The 12,197-nt window shown below is 39.9% G+C and overlaps 1 long non-coding RNA gene across 1 annotated transcript; it reads left to right on the forward strand.

The window, feature by feature from the left end:
- Positions 1 to 1,365: 1,365 nt before the first annotated feature.
- Positions 1,366 to 3,743, forward strand: LOC121910507. The gene is made up of 3 exons (XR_006099680.1): positions 1,366 to 1,605; positions 1,715 to 1,807; positions 3,344 to 3,743. It is a non-coding gene; the product is annotated as an uncharacterized LOC121910507 (long non-coding RNA).
- The last annotated feature ends 8,454 nt before the right edge of the window (positions 3,744 to 12,197 follow it).

Consider the following 12,197-nt stretch of genomic DNA (forward strand, 5'->3'; position numbering starts at 1 on the left):
CCTCTCCTGCACAAGCATTTGTTCACCCGTCCTACATATACTCAGAGATATAGTTTCATGTATAGCTGAGTATATGAAGGTAAAAGTGTGTTTTTATATGTGGATGTCCTCGTGTGCAAATCAGATCATATTTATTTTCTAAAAAGCAACAAAATAGTATCAGTTTCAGATTAGTACGAGAATGTTGCTAATGGCTAATTGAACAGAGTCAGCAATACAGAATAAAATAGTATCGTCTGTGTAAAGATGAACTCGGCAACAATGCAGCGGAGAGACAATTTCATTGATATAAATGGTGAACAGTACTAGGGCCAGAATGGATCCCTGCAGCACACCTGTTGTAACCAGCAGGAAGCCAGACCGGGATCCCCCACATCCTCACACACTGATGTCAGTCACATAAGTAATTCTGAAAGCAGCTGTAATGAGCAATCAAATGCTTTTGCTAAATCTATAAATATAGCTGCACAATGTTTCCTGCTGTCTAAACCAGTAATCAAATCGTTTAATACTAGTGTGACAGCTGAGGTGGTGCTGTGATTAGCTCTAAAACCAGATTGATGAATGATTTAACACATAACATATATATACACAGGTCTCAATGAGGGGAGTCACATCCACCTGCTACATGATGCACATTTCCTAATTTGGACATCACTCCTGGAGTTGGGGATGTTCCCCAGAGATAAAGCTGAACTACTGACTGTAAAAAAATAGGTAATAAATGAAAAGTGCAAAGCAAGAATCGCCTCTGAAGTTCTTCCCTACACGTCTCTGTGTTATTGGTGTATAAATAAGTAGAGGTCTGTCTGCATGTTGGTGATACACTTGGTTTTGGCTCAGTGGTCAGCACAGTCGGCTATGATCTGGGAGACTTCGGGTTCGAGACCTGGTGTGGGGACCTCCTACGTAAAAGTTTATTCATAAACACTTATTTTAACACCCATTACCTACAGTAATATTCTCTGTATATTACGGAAAGTATATTACAAGTAATTCCATGATATGTGGTGATGTTTATAAAAGACGACTCAGGGAATGCAGGAAATTGGCAGAAAGTCCAATCATGCTGGATCTGGCCACCAACCATCAGCATCACATACTTGGACACAACGTACTCAATCCATAAACATTTAATTAGATTTTTGAAGGAAGGCGCTGGATCAGTAAAAGCAGCCAAACTGAGCTCCATCACCACCAGAGTGAAGAGTAAACACAGTTTCAAGAAAGTGATTATTATGAGCAATGTGAAAGCAAAGCTATCAGACATCACTGAGATGGATTGAACCGGAAAATGCTTTAGATAAAACAGGGCAAAACAATCAATAAATGAAGCATAATTTCCACCACATGCTGACATTCACATACATGCACACACACAGAGACACATGACAAGATATAAACATTCACATCCTCCCTGCTGTTACCCTTTTGTCAGATTAAAACTTGTGTAACCACGGTATCGTGCTCTCAGTCCGATCAATACCACCGTTCGATCAATCACATGAGAGGAAAACAAAGCCAGTAGTGTTTGTCAAGGACTGGATGTATCAAATTTTTTTTTAACACTTGTATCTGCCGCTACATGTTCCACACCGGGACTCGGTGAGCGATTTGCATCTAGAGGATGTTTTTAAAGGATGCAATAAATGATCAAACCCAAACACACCTCAGCAGCTGGAAAGAAATGACTGCTCTGCTTTTCTCCCTGCAGTTGTACCTGTCACCTACTGGTAGCTATTTGGTTTCCTAATACAGATCTTTCAAATATGTGGAGAACGTGCAGATTCCTCACAGGAAGCACAGGGTGAGTTTAAAAGCTACTTTATAGACTACAGAGAAAATACTCCAAATCTGCATGAATAGCCACACTGAGGAAGTCTGTGGATTGGAAGATATCAGCACAGTGTTTCTGAAAAGACACGTTGCAATTAAGTCTTTAAAATGTCATCACAAAAATAAGTAAAATAAATTTAAGAAATTGATATCTTGACACCAGTAGCGTGTAAAAGCTTTCTACATGGCAAGGTAATTAGTTGTAATTAAGAAATCTGTTTTTGTGATTTGGATGAACCAAACTTTAAGTGTGTTTCAAGGTGTTTACATCCATACAAGGGAAGTGCAGAGGGCCCAGTATTTGTATTCGAATAACAGTGGAAAAAGGCTTTTAATTTTAGAAAATTAAAGTGTTACAATAAGTGTTCATGTATAAACCATCTTACGAAGGAGGTCCCCACACTGAGCCTCAAACTAGAGTCTCCCAGATCATAGACGACTGAGCTAAAACTTTACTCACACCCCCAACTCCAGGAGTGATGTCAAAAAATTAGGAAATGTGCGTCATGTAGCAGGTGGATGTGACTCGTTGAGACCTGCTGATTGATGTAACAGCGGAGCAGAGGAGAGACACTGAGATAGCGATGTAACCGACCTGGGTGCTGGTATTTGATATGTTTTGGGTTAGAAAAGACAACGAAGTTTAGGGCAAAACTGTGGATTGTCAAGTCAGTCACATGACCCCAGTTCAATTTATATGTTTCATGCTGAAGACCAGACTGGGTGCAAAAAACACCTGAAAAGATAGTTTAAAAAAAGAGTTTTTGGACAATGGACGTCTGCAGCACAGAGGAATAAGACATATCAGGCTTTGGATACACACATAGTACTTGTAAGTAGATCAAATCATTGTTGGTTTGGCTCTGCACATGAGCCTCATAGTCGTTATTTTTGTTCCATTTGCAACGTGAATGTAATAAAAATGTAATTACAGTAAAATGTGGCCAATTGTCTGGTGTTAAATTTGCAGATTCTTCAGTTGTACTCCAGTTTTGGAGAGTATAATACTTTGAAATGATTGTGATTATGTATAGTAAGACAAGCTGCAGCAGTGTTTCTTCTGTTACATTTAGGACACATTATTTCCTTTTAATTGAAAAATGGGAAAAAAACAACAACAAAAAAATAAAATAAGAAATAAATAAAAAAGTAAGCTGTGTTTATTAATAATATTTAATACCAGATGTTCCAGGTAAAAGAATTACCATCTAGCTTAGGTGCAGCTTCACAGAGCTGCTGGTATGGCTGTAGACTCTCGTTTTGTGTGTGCACGGTATGTCTCCTTCCCTTTGATAATCACTCTTGTTAAACTCTCCATGTGCAGTTGCCCTTTTTGTAACACCTCCCCACCCTGGGAAATATGTTTTGGCTGTGTTTAAAGCGACTCGGGTGTTGGCTGCTCTCCACTGAAGTCAAGTTAAGCTCTTTACATGAACCTTTGATACCCTGTGACTTACTCTCCCTGTTTCCATGAATAAACCAATTAACTGAATTTTCATGTTCACAGGTAGAGCCAGTGCGCCAAAAAACAGGATGAAACAGATGCAGCCGCTGGCTGCCCCTCCCTCCTGCTGAGCACGATGTTAATTCTAGTACCAGTGCAAGAAATTATGATCCCAGTTTTAATAATAAGTTTTGCAAAACTTTTGTTTTTGTCCGGTTTTTTGGGGGGCTTAAATCCACCTTTAATGCCTTGGGAGTGTAATTTTGCACAGGCAGCAAAAGACAAAAGTGAAAGCTTTGAGGTGTTTCAAAGCTGCAGGAAGCCCTTTAATCTGACAGCACGTTTCTCATTATCAGACTATGATCGTAGCTCACACACTGTTCGGGACGTTTGAAGTAAATTTGAACACGCGTTAAAGTTGTTGGATGACATGGTGAAAGTGTTTAATAAGCTGAAAACAATCCAAGACAGATTTTCTCTGTGGGGGGGGGGGGGGGGGGGGGGGATACAACTTGTGTCTAATGGTTTGTCTATAAACCAGGAGGTGTTTCAGTCACGTTTTTCAGTCGCCCATCACACGCTGGTCTGACAGAGCAAATCTTCAATTTGAATCAATACACACACACACACACTTTACAAGCACAGCCGCAAACCAATGTGTATTTTTAGGCTTCACGTCTGTTTTGTTCAATTGAATGTGTGTAACTGCAGTGAGGTGGATTTAGTGATCTGTGGGCCCTAGGCAAACCAAGTCATGGGGCTCCTGTTCTCCTCGCCCCCTTTGGCCTTGTTTGCCTGTTGTTGGACTGCCTTCCTGTTACTGACCTGTAAGCCTGCTTTGGGGATTTCAATTATTAAAGCCTCTTTTTATTCACCTGTTCTCCCCTGGTGTCTGCCTTGGGTCTCCCTCTTATTTTCTCTGCTACCTCATACTGACACCCGAGACAAATATAATATAATAAAATACTATGAAAATACTGTGTTAAACATTTTACAGTTAAAGTATTATCAACTTTAACTGTAAAATGTTTATATATATACTGCTAGACAGTCTAGACCAGCTATAACATTACATCATGTTTTATTTGTTGATCGTGTATTATGTGTGTTAATCTGAATTTGTAAAGTCAGCAGTAACAAGCTGTGAGATAGATGTAGAAGAACAATGTTTCCCTCGGAAATAGAAGGAAATGAATCCTCCACAGTAGAAGTGGAGCTGAAGTATAAAAACACATAAAATTGAAATATCCACATACAATACAAGTGCCACAGTGATGTTCATTGTATTAAAGGCAAATGTATACCTTCCATAAGCATGAGGGTCAGTGTGACGTAAACATTTTCACTGCTTGTGTCTGTGTAATATATGCCTCTTGCATGTTACATTAAATACATTAGTTGTGCTTTAAATGGTCACTATGTCTAACAGCTAAATCTTTTAACATAAAAGACATAATATAATTTTGTCTGTAATTTTACCTTTATTTAATAGTTGTAAGGTGTACATATTTGTGTTATTTTCATTATTTTATGCTGTTATCTTATATTTAATATTTAATACTTGGCTACATAGTATCCAAGGTAACGATGCAGCTATAAAGCCCATCACCGGGGCAACAAGTCAGACCGGGCTTGTATCCCTCAGGTGAGTGTGTGACTATTAAATGGAAACCTGTAAATAATAATGTATAGCTGACCTGAGATAGACTTTATTACTAATTATAATTATATTGACATTCAGAGTGATTATCTATGTGAACTGATTCATCTGTATCAATAATCTGTAATATAGTGAGTTTTTGATCCTGGTCAAGGTTAGACCGTCGGCCCTGTAATTTGTTATTTAACAGTTATTAAGCTTTGTCACAGAAGTAATTTATTAGTATTGTAAGTTTCCTTTGATTATGATTTTATTTATGTTAAATAGTTTTACTGAGACCGGGCTTGTATCCCCCAGATCCCGAAGTGCTTGTAAGCAATAAACAGACATCATTGAATCGACATCGGAGCTGTCTGGGTGTCTACGTTGGAGTCATCTGATGTTACCAAATGTCAGCCGTTAGTCCACCATCATCATCACAACACAACGCAGAGACTGTAGGCTGTCACTATTATCAGTGATATAACGGGGGCATTATATACTGTGAGGCTAATATAGTCCCCCGTTACATCTGTGAATCTCACCACATTCACCCGACGCAGTAACCCATGTCCATTTTGCAGCATCTTAGGGTTATTCAAAGTTGCTAGTCAACAGGCATAAAGTTGAAACTTTACTCTATTTTCAGGTTTATTTATAACAACGAAACAGCTGAATTTCATGCCCTGAAAGACCTATATGAATTAGACTATAACCAACACGTAGCCAGTAGCAGGATGACTCCATGCATGTAAATGTATCCAATGCCAGATTGAGTCATGTACCACTTATTTAAGTTATCTCCTTCTGTGCGGAGGTCCTCATCACAGCAGCAGATGATTATCTCCAGATAAGATTTGATTTCATTTTTTTTCTGCATTTAACATTAATTTGAATTTCCTCTTGCAGGGCTCTTCCTTATCATCTCCGATTCGGTATTAAAAAGCCACTTAAGTTCAGAGTTCTTTACTCTCTTTTCATTACGAGATAGCACACTCGCTCTCCCGCTTTTATCACCTCACAGTTTCATTAGTATGTATGCCTCGTCCGGGTCTTCACTCATATGTCATTAGCAGACATGATGTGTAATTTCCTCGGCTGAGGGCACATACCGCGTGGGTACGCATATCTGCAGTTCGTATGTCTAGCATGTATGTCTGTATGTATATATGTGTGTGTATGAGCAGCTGCCTCAGATCCATCACAGCCTATCTGCAGAGTAGAAATCCATGTTGTTACTGTCGCCGAATTTCTTTCATTTCAGTCACCATTATGAGGAAATGTGTTGTCTGTGAGTCATTCCACGACGCAAAATGAAATTCAGAATTGTGTTATATATTACAGCTAAAGCAGAGAGAGAGAGACCTGCCATGGAGTATATGAAGATTTATACTTTGTGCTGCACTCCGCATCCAATTTGGACCAAACTTATTAACCCGAACTTCATCATTCAACACTCTCAACATACAGAGCACAGGAGTTCTAGGCTGCAAAAGGTTCATCTTTATATCCGGTGACGATTCGGTTTACGTTAAAACAAACAAACAAACAAAAAAAATCTTATTTAGAACATTTGGCACAGCAAGAGTTCATTTATAATCCTAACTGTGTAAAAGAAAAAAAAAGATTTCTCTCAGCGTTTCTATGTGCCAAAGTCTTATCTTTTAGTCAAAACCGATGGCTTTTAGGAGTGTCATCACTCGCCTTGAATCAATGTGAGCGACTGTCACCATTTTTTTTTTTTTTTTTTTCAAATATTAATGAAACGTCTCAATTTGGAGCAAAGTTCTTTGACAGTGGCAGTGCTGAATCACCGCATATCAAACAACCTCCGACAGTCGCAGGTTTGTTGAATTATTAAGTGACCTTTCTGCAATAAAAGAAGTGATGCATAATCTCTCTGACAGGCAAAACACATCCACGCGCACACACGCACACAAATAAACGTCTGCTCATGTACTCATTCTTACTCACAAATCGCTATGTTGTGCTTTTTTCTACACGATCTGACACAGACGCTCTGGCCTGACTGTACACCGTCGTATTTCCTCTCAGCTTGAGTAGTCAAATATTTTATCATTATGACAAATTGTGGGATCGCTGGGAGCTGCACATACTGTCTGGAATCCTTCCTAGGATTGAGTTTCACCATTTGACTGTAAAGAAGACCCTGTTTAACCTGTCTTCACTTTCAACCTCACATCCTCCTCACGACTGTGTGGATTTAATCAGATGAGTCAGTGAGGAATAACGGCTTCTATTTTGATTCGTCCAAAGTGCCTCAAGAAGCCAGGTCAGCCTTATTTGAAGATTCAAGTACGCTATCATTTCTCAGAGGAAACGCAGTAGCTCTGCAGTTTAACCTGACAGACTTTAACTGCAACTGATATCCTCAGGATGTTCCACCAGCACAAATATTCATGAGAAAAAGTTCAAAGATGTGAGGCATTATGTCTATATACTGTATATAAAAGCAACCAAAAGTCACATCAGCATCCCATCTGTCTGCAGGGAGTCAGACAGTTCAGCCACAGACAGACACACGACATAAGATGAACATTTCCGGGTGCATAATTTCATTCTTATGCTCTACTGGGATATCTTTGCATGATTTACTATTAAAAAAACTCCAGACAAGTCCTCCAAATTAAACCACCACATACAGTAGGTTGTTTGAAACCATGCACTCCAGAGCGACCCATCGGATTGGATTGTAATATGCAGCTTTCCAAAATAAGAGCGTAATTGGAGCTTTCCAAAACTGTTACAAACTGTTTTATGGTGTGACAGTGTTGTGGTTAAGGTCTGGTTTGGGTTAAAATGATCACTTGAAACGTGGTTAGTACTTCCTTATGGTTAGACAGCCATTGTCGTCATGGCAGCAGTAAACACCATGTTATGTTTTTTTTTTAAAAAAACAAGAAAAACCTTTGAGACTTGAAGTGAACAGTGGTCTTTCGCAGCAAAGTCCACTTTTGCCATCTAACTCTAACATCTAGCCATTCACCCAACCCGTCTCCTCCTAAGAAGGAAGTCACCTTATATTGACGTCATCTGAACTGCGTCACGACTTATAGTGTTGTTTTTCTGGGGAGGACAAGCTCTATTTATCTTATACTGGTGCTTTATGCAGCCCCTCAGTTCAGCCTCTGTCTGAAACAGGCCCCCCTTCCTGATGAGCCCATTCTCTTCTGATTGGTTAACTCCCAGAAGCTGCTCCTTGAGGCAACATAAACAAAAAATAGCAATCGAGCCCAAATCTGACTTGAAATATGCAAGTGGACAACATGAACAACCCATGAAACACAAGCTACGAAACGGATGACTGTTTGTGGGCATGTGGAAGTACAGGTAACATTGCAAACAGGGCACTTGTTGACTTGAAGGCGGCATTTTTTACACATATTCACCTCAAGTTTTGGAACTTTGACCATGTTTAACATAAACATTCAACATCAAAACTATAAGAATGACAGAAAATCACAAAAAGCATGATATGGCCCCTTAAAGAGAGCTTATATGTGTGCTTTTGAAGTCACATCTCATAGTTTTCACTTAATTTTGGATGAATTACACATTTATCATTGTTATTAGTTCATAGAGTTTTGTTGTATCACATCATTCTCAGCATACTGTAACTGCACACGACTTCAAACTGACTAGAGCTCTAATTAGCCAAAGTCAGTTCAAACACCTGTGTGTGTGTGTGTGTGTGTGTCTGCAGGGCTTTTGATAATGCAAACGCAAAACAGCTGTGATGCAACCAGCATTGTTCACACACATGCTTGTTTAATTAGTGTCCTGGAAGATTGAAAAAGTATGCCTGGCCCTGGCCACAAAATACAAAATACCTTCAATTCTGAGGTTCTGATTCAACTTTACAGTCATTTTAGGGGCCGTAGTTCATTCTGCTGCTGAACTGTATCATGTTATCATGAGAGGTGTTTTAAAAAGTTACTCTACCTTCATTGATATAAGTGATGTATCCAATCTTTCAGGTTTATGAATACATCAAACTTAAGATTATCGTCATTTATACTTCTTTCTTTCTCCTTAAACAGCCTCTCTGGCTCCTTCCTCTGCCAGAGCTCTACAGTATCTGCAAGAAATTAGACTCACTCTGAAACTCTGTTTATGTGTCTCTGGGTTCCTGTCAGTTGAGGTTTTTCATTTTGGCGTGTGTCGTATCCAGGAAGTCTCCTCGTTTGACAAAATGACATGTCAGGAAAGAGTAACGCAAGGCCGCAGTCACTTGTAAGTGTGGTTAAAGGAAGAGATGAAGATTGGCTGCAGGATGATTAATATGACAGTGCCCTTCTCTGTCTTTCCCTTTCTATCACTCTTTGCTCAACTCAGAGCAGCAATAATATATTAAATGTGTCTGTTTGGTTTATCGTCTGTCGAATTAAAACACATAAAATTTGAATATTTAAGTTTAGGTAGTAATAAATAACAACTGATAACAAAACATGATAAATATGTTCTGAACAGTTAATGGTATGTTTTTTTTTGGAATTAGATGACACAATGATTCAATTATAGTGATCAGAAAAAAAGAAACTATTATTTTACAACAGAAGAAAATACCGTAAAATACGGAAAATACAGTAAAGACATGCAAATTTTAAGCTCACTGCCTCTATGCTGGATTCACAACGATTTCAGAACTACACTTTCAAGTGTCTGGAATCAAAGCATGGGGCCATGTTGGGCTCCGTGATTTTCTTCTTATCAAATTAACCGGTCTGGTGGAACGGCGACCTTCGCTCTGTGTGTAGATCGAAGCTTCTCTTGATTCGTCTCTCCTGCCGGGAGCCCTGCGGGACCTCAGCTGGTTAAACATAGCTGGGTTCATGCAGGAATAAAGGCTAAGGTTAGCTTTGATGGCACATCTCATTTCCCCTTGCAGCAGTCAGCACTTTGAGAGCTGAGGAGAAAATGAATTGCGGCGCGAGTCGCTCACCTTGCTTGAGTTGAAACGACAACTTCCGTCATTTATCACAAGAGCCCCAGCAGGAAGTGCTAAACTCTCCACGGGTAGATGAATAAACTATACAGAGATAAAAACCCCTTTTGTCTTTGCTTTCTCAGTATGGACAGAATTCATCATGCATGATAGATATACAGGGTGACTCCAGCCTCATGTGAGCTTTTACAGCCAATACATTTAAAGGTCCTCTCATGTTTTAAGACATAAATATCCTCTATCTATGTTTCTTGAAGGAGTCCAGATAAGGCTCGGTGGGCTCTCTCTACGCTGGCGCCACAGCCCTTGCATATGACCGGGGCTTGGTATCCAGACCGCTGATTATCATGTTATTCATTCAAGTGTGTTGTACCAAGTCTAACACTTGTTGTTACCTGTGGCAACACGGCTGGGGGCCGGGCGCAGCCAAGCCAAGCCAACAAACTAGCCAGCAGGCTCACACCAGCCCCGTTTAGGTCCGTGCTCAAGATCCAGGCAAGACCATGAATATGTCCCAGTTCAGACAATCCGAGGTCTGAAATCCACAATGCTGGTGTGGTCAAGTCAACAGCTTCAGGCTGGTGTACAGTCAAGCTAAGCTAGCTAGGCTAAGCTAGCTTGCAAGCCTATCGACTGACCTTCGCTTAAGTCTGTGTTCTTAAATTGTCTCAATCCAGGTGTTGGTCAAAGCCAAAATATGAAGAGGATGTTTACATGAGTGTGGATCGGTACACAGTACTGTAAATCTACAGTACATTAAATGTAAGGTAAAGGGTTTGAAAAATGAGTAAGGATCACGGGTGTGCGAGTAAAAAAGCACAAACAATAAACTGAGAAGTGTGTGTGCGTGTGTGCGTGTGTGTGTACTGCCATCCTCATTCTGCCTTTGTTTCCATTCCATAATTTGAATATGGAGTATAAAATGCAAATGACAACTGTGACATCATAGAGTTTCCACACTCAGAGTTCAGAATTTCCCCCCTGGGGTTTCAGTTCAGTTCATAGTCTAACCTCACAGAGTGAACACAGAAGCAGAGATACAGGAAGAGTGATACAGAAGAGATACAGAAGAGTAATTAACACAGAAAAGTGATACAGAAGAGCGATTTTTTTCCTCGTGATTTAAGAGTCAAGACGTGAAAAAGCAAAAGCTTCAACTGCACACAGCTGTTCAAACTTGAAAACAAAGATCTCCCTCCAGCAACCGGCAAACTCCTCTCCCATGTTGAGAGCAGCAAACACCCTGAGTGTTTGGGAAAGATTGGAGTGGCAAGACGCTGGAATGGATTTAGAGACGGACAGACATGTTCTGAATATAGTATGCGTATAATCTCAGATTCAGCAGAGTGAGTTTAGTGGTGAGAAACAAGGAGTAAATGTTTAAAGTACATAACGATGAGAGTTTTTGCAACTTGCTACTAACCACTCAAACATAAAAATTGCACCATTAAACTGTTATTAATGCAATTACAAAACTACAAAAGATTTTTTGTTGTGTATAAACCAATAGTAATATCTAGAAAATCAATTATCTGACACACAAGTAAAGAGACAGAGACCTGTGAAGACACTATTACAGTAGTCAAGCCCACTAAAGATAAAACAAAAAGATGGAGTTTTTCTGTGTCCTGCTGATTAATAACTCCTTTCATTTCTGCTGAACATTTTACGGATGATAGTGGGCTTATTCTGTAACTGTCTCAGTGTGGATGTAAACATGAAGCTCTGAATCCATAACAACAATGAAGGGGTGTGTTGTGTGTGGATGCGGTTGAGCCAGCTCAGGCGTTCACTCGGGTCGGTGCCGTGCAGAGGCTATATATGATGAATGGGGTTTACCATCCCAGAAGACAAGGGCTGCGGCCAGTGACATGAGATGCGGAACATGGATTTATCTACAGCAACAGAAAAATCAATTAAACCTCACTAGTGTGTGTGTGTGTGTGTGTGTTTCTGGTGTGATACTGACAGAGAGAGAGTAAAAACTGTGGTTAAAGTTGTCTTAAAAATCTCAACTTTTCATCTGGCACCAAATCCCAGATACTCTGATACTCATTAGAACCAGACCATGCAGGTATTTGAATCTGTATTGACCTACTTAGAGCACCAGATGGGTGGGATGCGCTCCGTACAGAATCGCAGACGCAGAGATGATATCAGTGCAGATCTCCTTGTCACGTATTGGATAAAGTGACCATCAGGCCGAGCTCCCAAAAACACTGCTGCAATCTGTTCAAAGTTGGGGACACACTGGAGGATTATTGAGCCTTTTTACCAGCGACACAATCAGGAGGAGAAACTTTACTATGAAG

This window comes from Thunnus maccoyii, chromosome 13 (assembly GCF_910596095.1).
Source record: "Thunnus maccoyii chromosome 13, fThuMac1.1, whole genome shotgun sequence".
Lineage (NCBI taxonomy): Eukaryota > Metazoa > Chordata > Actinopteri > Scombriformes > Scombridae > Thunnus > Thunnus maccoyii.